This window comes from Physeter macrocephalus, chromosome 11, assembly GCF_002837175.3.
Source record: "Physeter macrocephalus isolate SW-GA chromosome 11, ASM283717v5, whole genome shotgun sequence".
Classification (NCBI taxonomy): domain Eukaryota; kingdom Metazoa; phylum Chordata; class Mammalia; order Artiodactyla; family Physeteridae; genus Physeter; species Physeter macrocephalus.
In genome coordinates, this window is record NC_041224.1 from 77523128 (window position 1) to 77547233 (window position 24106).

General features: G+C 36.7%; 1 long non-coding RNA gene across 1 annotated transcript; it reads right to left on the bottom strand.

Annotated features, from left to right (window-relative positions):
* Positions 1-282: 282 nt before the first annotated feature.
* LOC129392578 (uncharacterized) lies at positions 283-2603 on the bottom strand. The gene is made up of 3 exons (XR_008618756.1): positions 2382-2603; positions 1774-1988; positions 283-1664 (listed from the first exon to the last, which is right to left on the bottom strand). It is a non-coding gene; the product is annotated as an uncharacterized lncRNA (long non-coding RNA).
* Between the last annotated feature and the right edge of the window lie 21503 nt (positions 2604-24106).

The following is a 24106-nucleotide window of genomic DNA, read 5'->3' on the forward strand; positions in this document are numbered from 1 at the left end:
CCATTAGAAGTAATGAACTTTTTCCAAGTTGAGCTTTAAGACTTCCAATTTATTCTTAACATTTGTTGCCAGTACTCCTGAGCTTTAAATTTATTGCTCAGTGATTTTCAGAGAAGTAACATACTTTAAAGGTTGACTGGAAAAATCCACATCCTCGTCAAATGCATGTGGAAATGACATGCATATACAGACAGAGGTAGAATTATAGGCCGGCATCTTTGGGATACTGACGCTTGTTTACCAAACATCAAGTGACTCACCTGAAGTTTCACAACCACAAGTGGTGATTCTGAGAGAAGTCAGAGGCATGTCCCCACCCTGCCTGTGAAAGACTTTTGTACGTGGTGTGGAGGGGGTGGAGTCGAAGATCCATGGCTTATTGACAGGTGTTTGTTAAACTTGGGTTTTTATATCACTGAATATCTATATGAAACAGAAACAGACTCACAGACATAGAAAACAAACGTGGTTACCAAAGGGGAGGGAGAAGGGAGGAACAACAATTTAGGAGTATGGAATTAAGAGATACAAACTACTACGTATAAAGTAGATAAGCAACAGAGATACACTGTATAGCACAGGGGATTATACCCATTTTCTTGTAATACCCTATAATGGAATATAATCTGCAAAAATACTGAATCACTATGCTGTATACCTGAAACTAACACAATATTATAAACCAACTACACTTCAATAAAAATTTATTTTTATTAGTACTTTTTTAGGTTTCGTGTTTAGGACGTAAACAGGATTGTACCTGAGGGAAAAGGATACAAATAGAGATTTTCTTCATCTCACTTTACCCTGGGTTGTGCACATCTGCTTCCAATACAGAGGGCTTGCTGAGAGGGGCAGGGGAAGGCAGAGTAGTGATTACTGCTTATCCCAGACCCAGCTTAGGCAAAATCACCCTAGAGCAGTGGTTCTGAACTTGGGATGCACTTTAGAATTGCCTGGGGGCTTTAAAAATATAGATGCTCGTGTTCCACCCAAACAAATAGAATCACAGCCTCTGGCCTGCGCACTGGTGTTTATCGTGAGCTCTCCTGGGAATTACAGCTTAAGCAGCACATCTGATGTGAGGACCACTGCTCTGAACATTCATTGTCTGAAAGGTGAGTTAGTTCTCACTGGAAATGGAAAACTACCTGGTATTCCTTATTTGTTTAGAAACAATGGTGGTGTCAGGGTTTAAAGTTATGGATTCAAAGAAGAAAAAAAATGTATGGGAAGTGCCAGGCATGAGTTCTTAACCTGAGGTCCCTGAGATCATACAGATTCTGTAAGTCCCTGAAATTGTGTGCCAAGTTTTGAGCTTATCTCTACATTTGGGGGATGGGGAGAGAGGGGTAAAGATTCATCCATTTCAGAAGATTCTCAAAAGAAGCCACAAAGGGAAAAACCACCTCCCTGAAACTCATACCCACACAAAGATGCACAGTTTTTAAGAAAAACACCCTACAGTTGGGAGGGTCCTGAGTGCTTCCCCAAAGCGTTCACTTTTCTTCTGTTTCTCCCGTATTCCCTGATTGCTCTGGTCTGGTCACTATTTCCTGGTTCCCAGGGCACTGCAGCAGCTCCCATCTGCCGTCCTGACCCAGAGAAAGTCATCTTTCCTTGGGACACCTCAGCACAGCTGAGTGGGTTTGATCTTCTCAAAACTACAAACGATGAAGTACAACAGACAATCAAGATGAGCCAACATGAAGGGAATCACGACAAGATACATATAAGACTCAAGGGTCACACGGAGTGTCTTCTAATTCTTACCATGCTCCTGCTTCAAATGTCTGTTCCACTTCCCAGATATCTTTACTGGCTTCTTCTGAACCTGCCGTCTCCACTTGGCTGGGACCGTCTTAGTTCTGGCTACACGGCAACCTTCTCATGAGCCAAAAGTCTCTGGTATCATTGCCACTTAGAGACTCTGGTATCATTTCTCAAATGAGGGACATCTTCATGCCTTCAGCACCCCCAATCTTAGTCTGTTTTCAAAGCAAGGGTGGCACATATTGAAAGGTTTGAACTCGCATGCTCAATCCCACCAATCGATAAAGAATGACTCAGCGGCTGGGGTCCTCTGGCCACACACAATTGCCAGAGGGTCGGGGAGGGGGTGGCAGACCCCTGAGCTACCCTGAATTTGACAGATGAGATAACAGCTCCTTGTTCAGATTAGCAACCCTGGAGTGCTCTGTGGCTGCTGCAGATGTACCATTACTGTGGGCTCCATGCTTTCCTTTTCCTTGTTGATTTTATTCCTTCCTTTAGCTCAGAGAGGGAGATTGTATTATCCCTACAGTCAAGGAGCAGCTCACATTACAGCACTTCCTTCAGTCTGCCAGAGAGCTGGTCTCGGTAGCACCATGCAAACTTACTTACTCCCTTCAGCTGATTGGATGGGTCTGGAGAGTTTCTGCTGCCCCGGGACAGTGCAGTGTGACCAGAGCCCTGGGTGTTCCAGAGGGTCAGTCGGGCCCTTGCAGCTGTCTTGTTTCTTGCCCAGGTCCAGGCATCCACTTCTGTTCTCTGCTGGGTGTGGAGCCCAGCCCTGATACTTAGATGTGTTCTCACCTCCCTTCTTCTGAGGGCTGGCTCTGCTTCTGTCTGCTGGTCCAACCCCGAAGGAGTATGAAGGTGAGATGCTGACAGTGTCTAGTGATGGAACTTAGACTCTGAGCCACAACATCTTGCCCCACCTCCCCAGTTGCTGCTCTTAGAGGCTGATGCCAATCCTGCCTGGCCCAGCATTAGTTCCGCAGCTGCGACTTGGTGAATTACATGTTGCTGGGCCTTGCTGTTCCAGCCCTGGAAACTGCTGGCATGTTAAATTATTATTAGTAGTATTATGAGTAGTAATAATGATAGAAGCAGTAACAATTAGCATTTACTGATTGCTTCCTAGGTTGCAAGCTATGGACTAAGTGTATTACACATACTGTTTCATTTAATTCTCAGAAGAACCCTATGAGATAGTTTCTGTTTTTGGCAAAATTTTCCTAATGGGAAAACTGGGACCCAGAAGGGTTAAGCTGAGACTAGAACTCAGAGTTTTCAGGTTTAAAGTCTGTGCTCCTAATCACTAGGACACAGTGTCTCCACTACAAAGTGCCCAAGCCTGTCCCTGATTGACAGCTGCTGGAAATTCAACCTGAAAAACCACTAATGAGTTTCTTTTAGAAGCTGCTGAACATCAATGGGGGAAGTATTTCAGGGGGACATCTGATTTTGCAACTTTGTGCTCTGGGCTCTGATAAGGAAAGTTCTCAAAAGTTCATGGGCACACTTTTTGCATACAGATGACTGCTTACAGTTTAAATATCCGAGAAGGGAGTTGATACCTTCTGTCATCCCCGATTGGTATAGCAAATTAGGAAGGAAACATGACCAGTTGAAAGTGGAAATCATGTCAGGCCCAGAGTGACTGTAAAAATAGCCTGAAATAGATGAGTAAATAAAGCAGCGACCTGAAGCTGCCATATGTCCACGGCAAGCAGGCGGTGCGATGCCATCACCTTCATAGCCTGAATATGAATATTTGGTCCAAGTGCCAGAAACTTTGGCCCCTCCTAGTATATGATATCCCTGGCATACAGCAGCATTGCCACGTGGAAATGCTGCCAGACAATGCAGCCTTTGCAGAAAACACCATTTTAGGGTAGTTTCTCATAGCATTAATTGTGATTGCTTTGCATGTTTATTACATTTGTCCTTAAGTATGTTTAAAGAGTTTTCAAAGTTATGTTTTAAGTGCCAGCAATCATCTGAGGGATCTCTCAGTGCTTTGTTTATGGCATCTTCTGGTCCCTACCTTTGGAAGGAACACCAGAGCTTGTGTGGACATGAGCTGAGTGCTTCCAAGGTCACTGGATTCTCTGGCTGGGTTCTTTGATGGTAAGCAGCAGAAACTGACTCTGGCTAACTTAAGCAGGAAAGAATGGGCGTTTATAAGAAAGCGTGTGCTAGTTTACACAAGGAATAGCTGAAGAACCAGACGGGACAGGAAGTAGGAAATCTCCAGAAATCTAGGTGTCAAGAACTAGTGCTCTGTCTTTTCAAACTGCTCATGGGTCAGGATGAAACCATTCATTTTTCCTCTTGAGTCATACAGTCAAAATTCCTGGGGTGGAGAGCAAACTCTCCTTGCTGCAGTCAAGAGCCCACTTTTGGAACCAAGGAGGGGAAACACCTTGACTGACTGATAATTCTGTTATGGTAGCTTGATTGTCACAATGGCCCCAATTATTCCCCTCCCTTTACCCATGCCCCTTGTAATGTGACTACAGCTTTTTCCATCAAGGGGAGGTGATTGTTTCTTCACCCTTGAACCTGGCTGGCCTGGTGACTTGCTTTAGCCAACAGTCGGTGGCATGCCATTTCTGAGGCTGGGCCTCAGGGTGCTCATAAGCTTCTACTTTCTTTCTTGGGAAACTGTCAAGCCATGAGAACAAATCCAGATCAGCATGATGGGGGATGAGAGGCCATGTAGAGTGGAGATGAGCTGTCCCAGCTGAGTCATCTTAGCCAGTGTATCCATTATCTATCACTGTGCCTCAGACTACTCCCCAAACTCAGTAGCTCAACTCAACAATCCCCATTTATTACCTCACACAGTTTCTGAAGGTCAGGAATCCAGTTGTAGCTTAGATGGGGCATTCTGGCTTGGGGTCTCTCATGAGGTTTTTGGACAAATGTTGGCTGGGCCTGTAGTCATCTGAGGCTGGAAGATTCTCTTCCAAGGTGACTCCCTTACATGGCTGGCAAGTTGGCATTGCTTGCGGCTGGAGGCCTCCGTTGCTCCTCACAGGGGCCCCTCTCCACAGGCTGCTTGTGTTCTAACAACAAGATGCCCCCCAGCCCCACCCTCCCTGAGCAAGCAATCCAGGAGAGCAAGTTGGAAGCAGCAATGCATTTTGTGACCTCGCCTCAGAAACTTCATACATACACTCTGCCACATTCTATTAGAAATGAGTCATTACCTTTGGCCAATATTCAAGGGGAGGAGAATTATGCTCCACCTTTTGAAAGGAAGAATGTGAAAGAATTTCCAGACACAACTTGAAACCACTACAAAAAGCCAGCTTCCAGTCACCCCTCCAGCTGACCACAGAGGCATAGGCCCCTGGGATCAGCCAGGTCAGCCGACATCAGCAGAAGTTCCCAGCCAACCTGCAGACACATAAGGTTAAAAAATGTGTGTTTAAGCCACAAGGTTTTAGCATAGTTTGTTATACAGCAATAGTTAATTAGTACACTTGTTAAGACTGCATGCTGTGAGGGAGGGCTAGGTCTCCAAAGGAAAGTCAGACACAAACAGAGATCTGCTAACATACCTGTTTTCACAGAGCAGGCAGTTCTGTGAAGGAATGGCACAGGTAGATGTCATACAGTGAAAGAATCATAGGAGTAGAAGCATTGCAAGGTCCAGACTTCTGTCAGACTATAAGCTCCCAGAGCACAACTGTCATGTTTATCTTCGGTAGCCCTGTGAAGGAGATCACAGTGCGGATGCCAAGTGACTGACTCTTTTTTAAAACTTATTTTATTGAAGTATAGTTGATTTACAATGTTGTGCTAATTTCTGCTATACTGCAAAGTGATTCAGTTATACATATACATTCTTTTTCATATTCTTTTCCATTATGGTTTATCACAGGATATTGAATATAGTTGAATATAACTATGTTGAGTATAGTTCCCAGCAGGACCTTGTTGTTTATCCATTCTATATGTAACAGTTTGCATCTGCTAATCCCAAACTCCCAATCCATCCCTCCGCTATCCCCCTCCCTTTTGGCAACCACAGGTTTGTTCTCTATGTCTGTGAGCCTGTTTCTCTTTCATAGATAAATTCATTTGTGTCATATTTTAGATTCCACATATAAGTGATATCATATGGTATTTGTATTTCTGACTTACTTCACTTAGTATGATAATCTCTAGGTCCATCCATGTTGCTGCAAGTGGCATTATTTCATTTTTTAATGGCTAATATTCCATTGTATATATATGTACCACATCTTCTTTAACCATTCGTCTGTTGATGGACATTTAGGTTGTTTCCATATCTTGGCTACTGTGAATAGTGCTGCTATGAACATTGGATTGCATGTTTCTTTTTGAATTATAGTTTTGTCCAGATATATGCCCAGGAGTGGGATTGCTGGATCATATGGCAACTCTATTTTTAGTTTTTTGAGGAACCTCCATACTGTTTTCCATAGTAGCTGCACCAATTTATATTCCCACGAACAATGTAAGAGGGTTCCCTTTTCTCCACACCCTCTCCAGCATTTATTATTTGTAGACTTCTTAATGATGGCCATTCTGACCGGTGTGAGGTAGTACCTCACTGTAGTTTTGCCTTGCATTTCTCTAACAATTAGCAATGCTGAGCATCTTTTCATGTGCCTGTTAGCCATCTGTATGTCAAGTGACTGACTCTTGATTAAAAGAAAAAACTGGTCATCCCTGGAGGGACATTAGCCTTGGCCTTTCCTAAGAGGTGCCATCTGAGCAGGGTTTCAAAGCTCCATAGAAATTTCTGAAGTACTCAGTTTTAATTGCTGAATTATTCAAAGGGTTTGAATATGCAAAGGCTTAATGGTGTAAAGCAGGATGGCATAGTTTAGAAACCAGAGGTAGTTCAGAATTCCTAGAACTTGAGGTCCAAGGAAATACTGGTGGAAAAGCAGCATAAGCAGGTAGAAAAGGGGCAGACCATCAAAAGCTTTCCATGTAGATGATCATTCATCTTAGGGTTTCCAGGACAGCCTTAGTGGAGGCATGCAGTCCTAGTGAAGCTGTTAATAGGGCTCCCTTTTGATATAAAATAAGTCCTGGTTTAGACGATAAATTATATGGTCAGCTCAGTCCTATGCCATGATGAGAAGAACCAGTGTTCACAGTTTAATCAATGACTGGGCTTTTCAGTCTATAATGAAACAATGAAAAAATATAACTTTATTTTTGAGTTAAGAGTAAATTGGAGAGAAAAATAAGAATTATGAAAGTTATTTTTGGTGAGTGATTGGCAATGCAAGACTTTCAAAAAAGTCTCCTTAACCCTGTTTTTCACAAGATTATATTTTTTCCCTACAGCTTCCTGTTAGAAATGCAAACAATTTTTAATATGAACTGAAAATTTTCTTTTGCTACATGCACCAGTGAACAACTGTTATGACACCACCATTATTTTTAAAAGTGGCATGAAATAACTACATTTTTTTCTCTGATCAGAGAAAATGGTCATGGAGGAAACTTCATTGTTTTTATTTTTCTAATTAATATTTAGTTACAAGAGTATGCTCCTAATGATGGCTCAAATGATGCAGACAGGTTTACAATAAAAGTTATTATTTACCTACAAAGTTACCTACAAAGTTATCAAGATATTGTCGTATATTTTATTGAAATATTCTATAGTTTTATTTATAATTTAACTTCATTTAAGCATTTAAATATAGGTAAACTTGGGATATGATATGAGGTAGGAATCTAATTTTATAATTTTTTTCATTAGACAATTTTAATCACTAATTTAAATACTTACCTTTATTCTCACAAATGTATGCTTAGTTTGGGGACTTGTGTTGTGTCCCATTAATCTAAGTACATATAGTTTTATATTTATACACCACTGTTTAAATCTCTATGGCTTTTTATTATGTTTTGATCATTGATAGGACAAAGTCTCCCTTACCGTTCTATTTCTCAAAAATTCCTTATTGGCTTTTCACACACTTTTTTTTTTCTTTCAAATGATTTTACAATCAGGTCATCAAGTTCCAGTTTTAAAAATTCCTCTTGTGCACAGGGGACTTTGAGGACAGTGAAACTATTCTGTATGATACTGTAATGGTGGACATTACAAATTATGATATTATACATTCATGAACACTGAAAAAAACCTGTACTATATGAAGAGTGAACCTTAAAGTAAACTATGGATTTTAGTTAATAGTGACTCATCAATATTGGTTCAACAGTTGACACTAATGCAAGATGGTAACAAAGGGGACACTGAGGGCAGGGGGAGAGGAAGTATATGGGAACTCTCCACTTTCTGCTCAATTTTTCTATAAACCAAAACTGCTCTAAAAAATAAAGTCTATTAATTTAAGAAAGTCCTGTTGGGACTTTAGTTGGGAGGTTGCACTGATTAACTTTTGGAGAATTGACATCTTTAAAATGGCAAGTCTTTGCATCCTGGAACATGGCGTGTCTTCCATTAGTTCATGTATTCTTTAATGTCCTTCATTAATGCTTTATTGTTTATTTCAGGTATGTCTTCCACACTTTTATTTATTCCTAGGTATTTGATGACTTTTTTTTGCCATAGTGAATAGCATTTCTCTTATTTCTACCATATCTTCTTGTTGGCTGTCTCTGCTATTTAAGAAGATTGTTGATAATTTTAGTGTAATTTAAAGTAGTTTATTAATATATACCATGTTGTTAATGTTCTCCATTAATCACTAAATCTATATTGTTCCAAAATCAGAATTTTTTAATAGTTATCTTTTTCTCTTTATGTCTTATCTCTAGTTTTTCATTACATACAACACATGTAGGCATATGGGCTAAAACCAAAATATTTTTACACTGACTGAAAAGAACTTTTAAGACTCTCTCTCCAGGGACTCCGAGTAGAGATTTTTAACTCAGAAAATATCAGTTTTGTGATGAGCTACAAGAGAATTTACATTATCTGTCAATAATGGTATTGCTTATGCACTTCCTTTCAGATCCCCAGTTATTAAAAATAGAATTCAATTAGTGTTTGGTGCTTTGGAAGTTCTGGCATTTATGATTCAACTCAAAAGGACAGCATTACATAGACAACTAATTGATTATATAACAATACTTCTGAGTACGTTGGAGGAATTTCAACACACTTACTGAATAGAAAATAATTTTTCTCATGTATGCAAGTAAATAAATTAGTTATATATTTAGATGATGTTGTCCATCTTTAAATCAAATATTTTAATGTCTCTTCAGTGTCTCCAAGATTTTAATTCTTTACCTTGGTCAGATTCTTTACCTTGGTTATTACTCATCTATAAGGTTCCTATATAATTTTTTGCACTCATAGTTATTTAAGTTTTATCTTAAAAATTTAGATTGAGGGCTTCCCTGGTGGCGCAGTGGTTGAGAATCCGCCTGCTGATGCAGGGGACACGGGTTCGTGCCCTGGTCTGGGAAGATCCCACATGCTGCGGAGCAGCTGGGCCCGTGAGCCATGGCCACTGAGCCTGTGCGTCCAGAGCCTGTGCCCCGAAGTAAAATTAAAGCAGAAAATAAAGAGATAAGGGCAAATATAATGTAACCAGTATGATTTTATTTTTAATCCCCTTTGCTGGTTTAATGGTTTTTTAGAGTATATCTCTACTGATCACAGTCTACTTCAAAGTGCTAATATGCCAGTTCATAAATAGTTAAAGAACCTTACACTAATATACTTCAGTTTCTCTCCCTGCAGCCTTCGTATTATTACTGTGAAACATTTTACTTTTTTATATATTATAAACTATACTACATTGTTATTAGTTTTGTTTTAAATAATCAATTATCTTTTAACAGTGGAAATCACTTTTCTATTTACCCATGCAGTCACAGTTTATAGTGCTCTTCATTTCTTTGTGTAGATCTACATTCCCTGCTTTGGAGGAACTTCCTTTGGCATATTTTGTAGTTAGGGTCACTGGTAATAAATTCCTTTAGCTTTTGTAAGCCAGAAAAGGTTTCTATTTCACCTTCAGTTTTTTTTAAATTTTAATTTTATTGGAGTATAGTTGATTTACAATGTTGTGTTAGTTTCAGATGTATAGCAAAATGATTCAGTTATACATATACATATATTTATTCTTTTTTAGATTCTTTTCTCATATAGGTTATCACAGAATATTGAGTAGAGTTCCCTGTGCTATACAGTAGCTCCTTGTTGGTTATCTATCTTATATATAGTAGTGTGTGTGTGTTCATCCAAGCTCCTGATTTATCCCCCCCCACATTTCCCTTTCGGTCATCTTTAGTTTTTTTTTTAACATCTTTATTGGAGTATAATTGCTTTACAATGGTGTGTTGGTTTCTGCTGTATCACAAAGTGAATCAGCTATATGTATACATATATTCCCATATCATCTTCAGTTTTGAAAGCCATTTTCACAGGTTATAGAACTCTAGGTTGGCAGTTTTTTCTTTCACTACTTTAAAGATGTTACTCCACTGCCTTCTTTCTAGCATTGTTTCCTTGGAGAACTATGCTGACATTCTTATCTTTTGTTCCTCTGTACAGAATATGTCTTTTCCTTCTGCTTGCTTTAAAAATGTTCTCTTTATCACTGTTTTTGAGGAGTTGATTATGATGTGAGGTTTACTGAGTTCTTAGATCAGTGAATTTAGAGTATACATCAAATTTGGAAGACTTTCAACCATTATTCTTTTCAAACACTTTTTCTTTTTTTGCTCATCCTCTGTCCCTCAGGCACTACAATTGCATGTATATTAGGCTGATTGAAGTTGTCCTATAGCCCTCTGAAGCTCTGTTCATTTTTGAGTCTTTCTTTTTTTCTATGTTTCATTTTAGTTTTTTTTGTTATTTCTTTAAGTTCACTAATCTTTTCTTCTTCAATGTCTAACTTGCCATTAATCCCATCTAGTGTTTTTTTCTATTTTAATATTTTTATTTTATTTTATTTTTAGCTCAATGCATTGTAGTTTTTAATCTCTTGATCTTCCATTTGGGTCTTCTTTATATCTTCTGTCTCTGTAACTTTTTGCACATATGGAATACAGCTATAATAAATGTTTTAATGTATTTGTCTGTCTGTAACATTCATGTTAGTTCTGGGTTGGTTTCTGTTGAATTTCCTCTTTATTATGGGTTGTATTTTTCTGCTTCTTTGCATGCCTGGTAATTTTAATTAGATGCCAGACCACGTGAATTTTATGTTTTTTGGATGCTGTATATTTTTGTATTCCTACAGATATTCTTGAGCTCTGTTCTGGGATAAAGTTAAGCTAATTGGAAAGAATTTGACAGTTTCACATCTCACAGTTTTAGGGTTTGTTAAGAGGAACTAAAGCAATGGTCAGTCTATGGCTAATCATTTCCAACTACAAAGCCCTCTTTGGACTCTACCCAGCGCCTTGAGAATTGTGAGCATTTCCAGTTTGACCACTTGGGACAGACATTATTTCCAGTCTTATGTGAGTACAGAACCCTGTTACCTCTAATACTTCCAGGTGATTCTGCCCCCAGCCTTAAGTAGTTTCTTCACACACATGCACTGATTGGTACTCAGCAGAATCCTTAACGGAGAGCCTCTACAGACCCATAGCGCCATCTCTGTCCTGCTCTCTTCTCTCTGTCACTCTATTCTACAGACTCTAGCCACCTTGGTCCCCCAGACTGTTGGCTGTATCTCTGAATTAGGAAGTTTGCCTATTTTCTTGTGGGTCCCTTCTCCCTGCTTGTTGAATTAGAAAATCTCTTCAGGCCATAAGTGTCAAAAATCACAGGGCTTACCTTGTGAATTTTCCATCTATTAGGGACCACTGCTCTTCATTGCCTAACGTCCATTGTCTTGAAAAACCCTCAAAACTATTGATTTTTATTTATTTATTTTCTAACCTAGTGCCTTACATGATTCTTATGTGTTTCTAAAATTTACTGAATGATATTCTTAGATTTTCTAGGAAAGAATCATATCAACATAAAAAGAGATACTTTTTTTTTTCCATTTTAAATTTAGTACTTTGGTTTTTTCTTGTCTTCTTCTAGAAGGTAATACTTTTAGTTCAGTAATGAATAATAGAGGTAAAAGGATAGTTTGTCTTTTCTCAAACTTTAATGAGAGTGCTTCTAAGCTTTCATAATTAAGTATGGTATTTGCTGTACGTTTTTTAAAATTTATCATCCATTGCTAAACAAGTTAAGAATTTTTCTTCTATGCAATGTATAGCATCAGATATTTTTGTTTTTGTGAAAATACAAGTATTACATCTTTCTAAATGCTTTATGAGTCTATTCATATAATCATGTGATTTTTTTCTTGTTTAATATATCAATATAATTAATTCCATTAACGTATTTCCTAATGTTGAACCAATGTTGCCTTCCTGAACAAATCATCAGTGGCCAAACTGTATTTTTAAAAAAATCATTAAATTTTACTTGCCAATAACATACAATTTTAAAATCTATGTAAGTGGGAGTGGCTGATAGCATATGTGTGTATGCACATGTGAGCACATGGGTATGCGATCTGTGTCTAGTTTTGGAATCGACGGTATACTAGAGTCAACAATAGCAAGTTAGTAAGCGACTATGTTCAAGAAGTAATAGAATACATGAATAACCCTATAACCAATAAAAAAAATTACATCAATATTAAAAAATTCCCCAGTGAGTAATATCAAACCTTCAAGTAGCTAATAATTGTAGTCTTATACAAATTTTCCCATAAAATAGAAAATATAAGGCACTAAAAAATTAATTTTATGAAGCTAGAATAACCAGGATTCTCAGACCAGACAAAATTTATAAATCACACACACACACACACACACACACACACACACACACACACACACACACACCCCTAATCTCTGTGTAGGAAAGGATTAATAAAACTAAGGAAATAGGGGAGTTAAACAGAGAAATTCAAATACATTAAAATTTTGAAAAAGTCTATTCATTATAAAGTTTAAACAGGGAAGAAGCTATTTTCATAGTATATAACTTTCAAAGGGTCAGTATGAAAAGTAGGTTTTAGAAAGGCTTTCTAAAACCAATGAGAGAGACAAAGTTTATCAGTACAAATAAGGGCAATTCTGACAAAAATGTTGCTTTAAAAACCATCAAGCAACCATAATACACCTTGCTGGTTAGAATGTAAATTCATGCAAGCATTTTGTAAAATAATTTGTCATTAAAAAAAAATTGAAGATGCATATAATCTACAACCCATTCCTAGGGATATATGCAATGCACTGAGATATGTTCAAGAGTGTTCATAGCAACATCATTTGTAATAGTAAAGTTTTAACAGCAAGAAAATGTCCATTGATAGGAAGATGAATGGACTGTGGTATATTCACATAATAGAATCCTGTGCAACAATGAAAATGAGTTGAATACAGCTCTATATATCTCAATAGGAATAAGTCTCATGATAGTGTTAAATGAAGAAATCATGTTTCAGTAAAACCAGACATTTATATGAAGCTCAAAGGCATATAAAGTATAAATAATATATTATCAAGGGATTCATACATTATGACAGTAAATGAGAAAATGATGCATATAAATTTTAGAAGACTAGCTACTCTTAAGAGGTGATGAGAGAGAGAGGGGGGAGTTGGCACAGAGAGGAAAGAGGGTACAACCCATGGGGGGCTTCAAAAGTATTGCTAATACTCTATTCACCTTTGTGAAAGGTTTATGAGTATTTTACAATTATTTTTATACCTTATACCTTTATATTATTTATTTTTCGGATATATAAAGTATTTCATAATAATAAAAATAAATGAAATAAATTTTACATTCATACTAGCTATATAGGTAATGGAATTTTAATTGTTTAACTCAATCTTATTCAGCCTCCTAAAAGAGCTGTCCTTAAAACTATAATTTATTCAAATGTGTTATAAACTAATTGAATTTTAAGATGGTATTTGGAGGTCTCAAGTTCTTGAAAATAATTTTGTCTTTTGAAAAGTTACCTTATGAGCAACCAATTAAAATATTTAATTGAAAATATTAACCTTACATTGGCAGAATGTGTAAACACAATCAACTTCTTTTAAAATCCCTGTTTGAAATAATTAACATGTCTTTTGAAAATGAAAGTTATAATTTTTATTCATTTAAAGATAAATTCCTAACAGTAATATTAAAATGCAATTATAATTCAAACTGTGTTTTAACCATTAATTTTGTTTTTAACTGTAACATTACATTAAAAAAGAAGAAATATGGGCTTCCCTGGTGGTGCAGTGGTTAAGAATCTACCTGCCAATGCAGGGGTCCCGGGTTCAAGCCCTGGTCTGGGAAGATCCCACATGCCGCAGAGCAGCTAAGCCCATGCGCCACAACTACTAAGCCTGCACTCTAGAGCCTGCAAGCCACAACTACTGAGCCCATACACCACAACTACTGAAGCCCGTGTTCCTAGAGCCCGTGTTCTGCAACAAGACAAGCCACCACAATGAGAAGCCCGCGCACGGCAACAAAGAGTAGCCCCCGCTTGCTGCAACTAGAGAGAGCCTGCATGCATCGATGAAGACCCAACACAGCTAAAAATAAATAAATTAAATAAATTAATTTTTTTAAAAAAGAAATATAACTTCTATGTTATTAGAACTGACAAAATGCCAAAAAGTGTACTCATACAATAATAAGACACAAAATTAAACAAGTTTGATGTAGGTGCGTGAGTGTGTGTGTTCAGCGTGTATTTTACATGTAACATTCTCCACAAGCTAAGCTAACATCTTAAGGGAAAATAACTATCATTGTGAGTCCAAGAAGTCATGATTTTGAATTGAGAGGAAGAACTCAATCTTCTCTCACATCAGGCATGCTGACCTCAGGGTCTTTGCAGGAGTTGTTGCCTTTGCCTAGAATGTTCTCTTTCCCTAGGTATCCTTATGGCTACCATCCTCACTTTATTCGGATCTCCACTCACCTTTTCAGAGAGATCTTCCCTTGTCATTCCATCTAAAATATTAACTTATCCCTTAATAGTTCATATCTCCTTATTTGTCTTCATTTTTCCTCCATCACACTTATTGTTTTCTAACATGCTATTTATTTTACTTTTTTTCCCCACTATCTGTCTCCAAAACATAATTTAATTTAACTTTCTCAAGGACAGGGATTTTTGTATTTTCTTTTCTTTCTATCTATCTATCTATCTATCTATCTATCTATCTATCTATCTATCTATATCACTGTATCACAAATATATTAATAAATATATCAAATATTTGTCAAATGAACAAAATATGAGTGAATGCCATTATGAAATAAGAACTGTCCATCATTAGAAGATGAACAGCTTTGATTAAAATAAACTTAAGTAACTGGGCTAAAGTATACCATAGACATGTATCTTCCGCAAGTTCATTGGAATCCAAATTGTTACAAATAATGCAAAATGAACTAATTTTATCATAACGTATTAGGAGATATATTTTAAAATTGTCACAAAAGACTTTAGTGGTAAGAATTATATATCACAGTGTTACATTGGTAGGTTTTAGACATATTTTGTTGTTGGAAAAATAAATAAATATTCACATTTGTTTTAATTAAGATTTTATTTAAAGGCATATTGCATGGCTTATTGATTTAGAATAGTTTAGATAGAAGATTAAATATTCAATTGGGCACATAATGCAAAAATGTTAACAGTAAATTTAAAATACCAGTTTAAACTCTTGATGTTAAAATTACATATTATTTCTATCTTTTGTCACCATGTACGCAAACATCAACTGTACTCACAGCAAATTATGTGATGTATATCCCTAGCCCCAGGTTTGGGCTCTAATACTCTTCTAGCTATATGTTATCTGGGCTGGTGGGAAAGAAGTTGAATCCATGTTTTGGAATAGGGAGTTTTCAAGGTGGGTTGGGATTTTTGTTGTTCAAAAAAGCAAAGAGTGCTTTTAAAGGTTTAGAGGTGGTATGAACAATTTTCAGAAACCATATGAAAGGTGGCTTTCATTGGAAAAATTGTGATAATTTGGTCAATTCAGATAAAAGTAAATTGTAGATAAGACAGCTTACATCTGTGAAAAGCAGGGGTCAATAATGATATTGGAAATAAAATAAATATCTTTAAAGATAACTAGTACTGTATTTTGTGTGATTATATTCAAATAGAAAGCTCTTCTTACGTTTAATTGTATGTATCTACCTGCCTATACTCCTGCTTTGTGATGCCGGGATGTGGCTGGGATTCTGCAAAACACATTCCTTTTCTGCCAGCTGCCTTCATGTTAGGTTTTTGTCAATCAGGACCCTGAAGAGAGCCTGAAGGGCTGATGGAGGGAAACTTGACAGGCTCCTTCACTTCTGCCCCTGTGGGTTTTGCATCTGGTTCCTTCTCCTGTAGCAGTTGATTGAAGTTTGCATATTTTCTCATATATGCAGAACAGACTTCACGGCACCCCTCAGATTCACCAGCTGGCTAGCACCTCCTTCTGAGATATGAGCCCCAGGCCCTCAATACCCCTCTTCTGAGTGGTTTCCTGCAATTGCTCCTCTGTGATACCTCAGAGTACTCTTTCTGCCCTTTCAGTTACCTAGTTAACAACCTTGTACCTAGTTAACATTTTTTTCATATTAAATTCTTTAAAATAAGTTTTATGATTCTGTCTTCTGACTGGTCCCTGACTGGTATCTCTCATCCATTCCTACTCTTGTCTACAAGGTAAGAACCATCAAAAGTTGGTCTGAATCCTTCTATACATTTCACCCTGCTTTTAGAATTATACATACATGCAAACACACACACACATACAGACACACACACCATGCAATCTACAGAACCTTGAATATTTTATCGTATAATGTTTAGGGAAGCCCAAACCTCTCCAGGATTCTTTTTAATTTTTTCGACCCTCTCTTTCATGTATCTTTCTTCTCTGCTTGCTGTGGCTTTGCTGCATGACTCTATACTGTACCATGTTAATCCCATGTGTAGTTCAAAAATCTCTCTGAGTTCCCCTTAGAGAGTGCAGTCACACAAAAGCACTGGTGAGCATTAGACTTTACTCATGATTCCATATGGGGATGGAAGAGGCGTTTATGCTAGTTTGTATTAAAGATTTCTGTTCCCAACAGTTTCCTCTAACTTATTTCATCAATGGAAGTTTTCACTTTATATATATTTTTTAAAGCTATCTTGTTCGAGGCATAGAGATTCATGCTTATTTTATGATTTTGGTGGGTTATACCTTTTATCTACATTAAAAACATTCCTTTCAACATTCTTTGTTCATTCTAGACCTTTTTGTCCCTATACCCATTCCTTACCCAACTCTGCTTTTCACTGTATTATGGGGCACTGATGTATGAGGCTGTGTTTCCCAGGCTCCCTGACTTTCAGGTGGGTTTGGCCCGTGCGAGGCTGTGGAGGGAGATGCGAGTGTGCAGGAAGAGAACAAATAGGGTACTTATCCCCTTTGCTTTTTGCCTCCTGTCTAGGCTGCTTCTCCTGGTGACTCCAGCTTCCACCAGTCAGCTCACAGTGCTTTTAGAGGCAAGGCACTGGAAACATTGCCTCCTTCCTTTGTCCCTCAGCCTAGTGCCACCATACCCTCTCCCCTTTTGATATCTCAGCCACTCCACACCTATGAATAGTTCTCTCCAATAAATTCTCTCTATTGAAAATACTTGCAGTGGTTTCCATTTTCCTGGTTAGACAGGAGGAAAACGCCATTTCATGCCTTCTAACTTGTCTGACATGGACGCTGCCATTTTTTTCTTTTTGTTAGTATTTACCCGACATATCTTCACCTATTCCTGTGTTATGTCTCTCTTGTTTTAGTGCTTTTCTATTAAACAGCATGGAACTGGGTTTTACTTTTTTACTTAATTGGAAAGGATTGTTTACTGTTAAAAGGTGAAGTTAGCCCTTTTGCATTTATTGTGATCACTGTTTTTTTTATTTTATAATCTTCTAATTACTATATTTCTGTTTTTCTTCCAGTCCCTTTCTTGACTTTTGACTGATGGATAAAACTTTCTTTGTTCTCTTTAACTATAGCAGTTTGAAATTTCTACACTTGTGTTTCGGCATTGAGATTTTTTTCAGACTTTAGTTTTTAGAGGAGTTCTATGTTCACAGCAAAATTGAGAGGAAGGTACAGAGATTTCCCATATTCTCATGCCCCCATACATGCATATAGTCTCCCCCATTTACAACACCCCCCTCCAATGGTACATTTGTTATAAAAGATGAATTGACATTGACACATCATAATCACCCAAAGTCCATAGTTCACATTAGGGTTCACTCTTGGTGCTGTAGGACAAATGCATAATGACATGTATTTACCATTATAGCATCAGGCAGAAAATGTTCACTACCCTAAAAATTTTCATCCTTCTCCTTCTACCACTGACCTTTTTTACTGTCTTCATAATTTTGCCTTTTACAAAGGCAAAATATTGTATATTTGATTTTATCATACATTTGAAATCATACACTATGTATCCTTCTCAGATTGGCTTCTTTCATTTACTAATACACATTTAAAGTTCCTCCAAGTCTTTTCATGGCTCAGTAGCTCATTTCTTTTTAGTGCTGACTATTCCATTGTCTGGAAGCACAACAGTTTATTTATTCATTAATCTACTGAAGAATATCTTGGTTTCTTGCAAATTTGGGCAATTATGAGTAAAGCTGCTAAAAACATCTAAGTGTAGTTTTTTTGGACAAAGTTTTCAAATCCTTTGGGTAAACACCAAGGAGTGCATTGCTGAATGGTATACTATGTTTAGTTTTTAAAGAAACCAACAAACTGTCTTCCAAAGTGGCTGTACCATTTTGCATTCCTATCAGAAATGAATGAAAGTTCCTGTTGCCTTCACATCCTTGCCAGCATTTGGTGTTGTCAGTGTTCTGGATTTTGGTCATTCTAACAGGTGTGTAGAGGTATTTGTTGTTGTTTTGATTTACATTTTCCTGATGACATATGATGTAGAATGTCTTTCCATATACCTTTTTGCCATCTGTATATCTTCTTTGGTGAGGTGACTGTTAAGGTGTTTGGCCCATTTTTTAATCAGGTTGTTTGTTTTCTTATTGTTCAGTTTTAAGAGTTCTTTGTATATTTTGGAAAACTATCTTTATCAGATATGTCTTTTACAAATATATTTTTTCCAGCATGTGAGTTGTCTTCTCATTCACTTGACACTGTCTTTGACAGAGCAGAAATTTTAAATTTTAATGTGCTCTAACTTACTTCTTTCATGGATTGTCCTCGGTATTATATCTAAAAATCATCACCATATCCAAGGTCATTTAGGTTTTCTCTTGTTATCTTCTAGAGGTTTTATAGTTTTGTGTTTTATATTTAGGTCTATGATCTCTTTTGAGTTAATTTTTTTGTGGCAATATTGAGTTTTCCTATCCATGAACATGGAATATCTCTTTATTTCTGTAGGTCTTCTTTGATTTTGTTCATCACAGTTTTGTGATTTTCTTTATATAGGTCTTGTACATATTTTGTTATACTTATACCTAGGTATTTCTCTATTTGTGTACTAATAAAATGGTGTTGTATTTTTAATTTCAAATTCCACTTGTTGATTGCTGGTGTATAGGAAAGCAATTGATTTTTGTATATTAACCTTGTATCCTGCAACTTCGTTATAATCAATTGTAAGTTCCTGAGGTTTAAGATCAATCTTTTGAAAATAACTTTTAATTAAAGTGTAATATATATATATATAATTGCTCAAATCAAAAATGTACAGAAAGATGAATTTTCAAAAAGTGAGCAGCCTGTGTAATCAGCAACCCAGAAAGTTCCTTCTTCTTTTTAAGTCACTTTTTCCCCAAAAAAGTTACCCCTAATTTTTGGTAAGCTTTTTTGAGTTTATGTTGTTTTGTCACATCAGTATTTATAATCTCTGAAGAAAATAAAACCTTTAGCATTTCTAAAAATTTGTTTGTCCTCCTGCTCCCCAAGACTCAGGTTTTGATAATATCTGTTATTTTAAAAACACTCTATATTTCAGCTCCAGATTTTAAAAAAATGGTTTAAAAATTTTCATTATGCCTCTTGTTTTTAAAAGCATCTATTCTGAGCAGTTGCAGTAAACTTTAGAAGTACACTGTCTCTCTTCTTTTGATGTAACTCTAGGGTTTACTGGTTGTTTCTATCTCCAGTGTGTTTCATATACAAGATTTTTCTCTTTTTTGGATTATATATATTAGATTATATATTATATATATTTATATTGGATTATATATACTTTTTTTATTTGGCTTGACTATATAATTGAGTAATTTTCCTTTTTAAAAAAACCAAATTTGTTGGTATTTTTTTTTGAGTCCTAGAAATATTTAGCTTGTCTTCATGTGCAAATGATAAAGTGGGTTGTTAAAGAATTCAAGGATAGCAGTATTGTCTTCAGAACAATATAGACATTTCTTCATTGTGTTTTAGTATTTAGCATTTTATGATACATTCAGTATATGTTTATTTCTCTTCCCTTTTTAATATTTTTTTTTTGTCATTCTAGAAGTTCTTAGTAGTATTTTTTACTACTCTGAACCTCTGAATTCAGAAACAATTGCAGGATCCATCTGGGAATATGTGACTACTTTCAGTATTTCTTTTTAGTATTTAGCTGACACTTTAGTTATGAAAACTCAAGTCTTTCTCATATAATTTACATATATATCACTTGTCTTTTCCTTTACATTCTCAAATTGGACTTTTAAATTAATGCTTTGGATGTTGAGTCTGTACATTTTGTTATTCTGTCTTTCACTGTGTTTTATATTATGCTAATCATATTTTTGTCTAAGAATTTAAAAAAATTCTAATTGTACCTCTTTATCAGCCTGCTCTTATTATATGGTGCAATACTGCTTTCAATATCAAAAGCAATATTCAGATTTTTGGCAACATTTTCTTCTCTTCCCTACATTAATGCTGTTTTCTTGTGAGACCATTTGTTTTGCTTTTACAGGGCAACTAAATACTGAAACACAATGAAGAAATTCCTATATAACAGCTATAGGTTCCCCTTCCTCCAGTCATAAATGGGAGTATTATCTACAGTTTTAATGTGGTGAAGAGATGTGGGTCAACTTCTTTTAGGGTGTACAGACCTGTATCTACTGTGATGGCCTGAATTTGCCTGGGAACTACTCCATTTTTCTTTTTGGCTTTAATACCCATGACAGTAACCCACACTTTTTTCTTGCTCCGTGAACCTGCTGACTCTGTACTTGAAGATTGTGGGGACTTTCTTGTAAAAATTATTATTCATTACTTCAGTGCCATCCTTGTTTGCCTGGATTAGGTTACAACTCAGTTTGATCTCAACCTCAGTTCTGTCCCACTGTTTGGTGCCCTGTAGATAATTTCCAATGTTTCTTGTTTTCTAGTGGAAAAGTTTTGGCTCTTTACTGCTTCTACCAGATAATTACTATTTATTATTTTGCTTTTATCACTCAGTGGGATTTTTTTGGAAGATAAATTGGTAAATTTTATTTATTTATTTATTTACTTATTTATTTATTTAATTGGAGTATAATTGCTTTACAATGTTGTGGTAGTTTCTGCTGTACAATGAAGTGAATCAGCTATATGTATACCTATATCCCCTCTCTCTTGATCCTCCCTCCCACCAGCCCAATCTCATCCATCTAGGTTGTCACAGAGCACCAAGCTGAGCTTCCTGTACTTTATAGCATGTTCTCACTAGCTATCTATTCTATGCATGGTACTGTATATATGTCGACCCTAATCTCCCAATTTGACCCACCCTCCCCTTCCCCCTCTGTGTCCACATGTCCATCCTCTACATCTATGTCTCAATTTCTGTCTTGCAAATAGGTTCATCTGTACCATTTTTTTAGATTCCACATATATGCGTTAATATACAATATTTGTTTTTCTCTTTCTGGCTTACTTCACTCTGTATGACAGACTCTAGTTCCATCCACATCTCTGCAACTGACCCAATTTCGTTCCTTTTTTATGGCCGAGTAATATTCCATTGTATATATGTACCACATCTTCTTTATCCATTCATCTATTGTTGGACATTTATGTTGTTTCCATGTCCTGGCTATTGTAAATGGTGCTGCAATGAACATTGGGGTACATGTGTCCTTTTGAATTATAGTTTTCTCAAGGTATATGCCCAGTAGTGGGATTGCTGGGTCATACGGTAGCTTAATTTTTAGTTTTTTAAGGAACCTCCATACTGTTCTCCATAGTGGTTGTGCTAATTTACATTCTCACCAACAGTGCTAAAGGGTTCCCTTTTCTCCACACCATCTCCAGCATTTATTCTTTGCAGAATTTTTGATGATGGCCATTCTGACTGGTGTGAGGTGATACCTCATTGTAGTTTTGATTTGCATTTCTCTAATGATTAGTAATGTTAGCATTCTTTCATGCGTTTGTTGGCAATCTGTATGTCTTCTTTTTTTTTTTTTTTGTGGTACGCGGGCCTCTCACTGTTGTGGCCTCTCCAGTTGCGGAGCACAGGCTCCAGACGCACAGGCTCAGCGGTCATGGCTCACGGGCCTAGCCGCTCCGCAGCATGTGGGATCTTCCCAGATCGGGGTACGAACCCGTGTACCCTGCATCGACAGGAGGATTCTCAACCACTGCGCCACCAGGGAAGCCCCCTGTATGTCTTCTTTGGAGAAATGTCTATTTAGGTCTTTGGCCCATTTTTGGATTGGGTTTTGGTTTTTTGATATTGAGCTGCATGAACTGCTTGTATATTTTGGAGATTAATCCTTTGTCAGTTGCTTCATTTGCAAATATTTTATCCCATTCTGAGGGTTGTCTTTTCGCCTTGTTTATGGTTTCCTTTGCTGTGAAAAAGCTTTTAAGTTTCATTAGGTCCCATTTGTTTATGTTTGTTTTTATTTTCAGTACTCTAAGAGGTGGTTCAAAAAAAGATATTGCTGTGGTTTATGTCAATGAGTGTTTTTCCTATATTTTCCTCTAAGAGTTTTATAGTGTGTGGCCTTACGTTCAGGTCTTTAATCCATTTTGAGTTTATTTTTGTGTATGGTGTTAGGGAGTGTTCTAATTTCATTCTTTTACATGTAGCTGTCCTGTTTTCCAGCACCACTTATTGAAGAGACTGTCTTTCTCCATTGTATATTCTTGCCTCCTTTGTCATAGATTAGGTGACCATAGGTGAGTGGGTTTATCTCTGGGTTTTCTCTCCTGTTCCATTGATCTATATTTCTGTTTTTGTTCCAGTACCACACTGTCTTGATTACTGTAGCTTTGTAGTATAGTTTAAAGTTGGGAAGCCTGATTCCTCCAGCTCCGTTTTTGTTTCTCAAGATTGCTTTGGCTATTTGGGGTCTTTTGTGTTTCTATACAAATTGTGAAATTTTTTGTTCTAGTTCTGTGAAAAGTGCCATTGGTAGTTTGATAGGGATTGCATTGAATCTGTAGATGGCTTTTGGTAGTACAGTCATTTTCACAATGTTGATTCTTACAATCCAAGAACATGGTATATTTCTCCATTTGTTTATATCATCTTTGATTTTCTTCATCAGTGTTTTATAGTTTTCTGAGTACAAGTCTTTTTCCTCCTTAGGTAGGTTTATTCCTAGGTATTTTTTTCTTTTTGATGCCTTGGTAAATGGGATTGTTTCTTTAATTTCACTTTCTGATTTTTCATTGTTAGTGCATAGGAATGCAAGGGATTTCTCTCATTAATTTTGTATCCTGCAACCTTACCAAATTCACTGATTAGTTCTAATAGTTTTCTAGTGGCATCTTTAGGATTTTCTATGTATAGTATCATGTTATCTGCAAACAGTGACAATTTTACTTCTTCTTTTCCAATTTGTATTCTTTTTATTCCTTTTTCTTCTCTGGTTGCCATGGTTAGGACTTCCAAAACTATGTTGAATAAGAGTGGTGATAGTGGACATCCTTGTCTTGTTCCTGATCTTAGTGGAAATGCCTTCAGTTTTTCACCATTAAGTATGACGTTTCCTGTGGGTTTGTCATACATGGCCTTTATTATGTTGAGGTAGGTTCCCTCTATGCCCATTTCCTGGAGAGTTTTTATCATAGATGGTGTTGGATTTTGTCAAAAGCTTTTACTGCATCTATTGAGATGATTGTGTTGGTTTTTATTCCTTAATTTGTTAATATGGTGTATCATTGATTGATTTGCGTATATTGAAGAATCCTTGCATTCCTGGGATGAATCTCACTTGATCAAGGTGTATGATCCTTTTAATGTGTTGTTGGATTCTGTTTGCTAGTATTTTGTTCACGATTTTTGCATCTATGTTCATCAGTGATATTGGTCTGTGATATTTTTGTCTGGTTTTGGTATCAGGGTGATGGT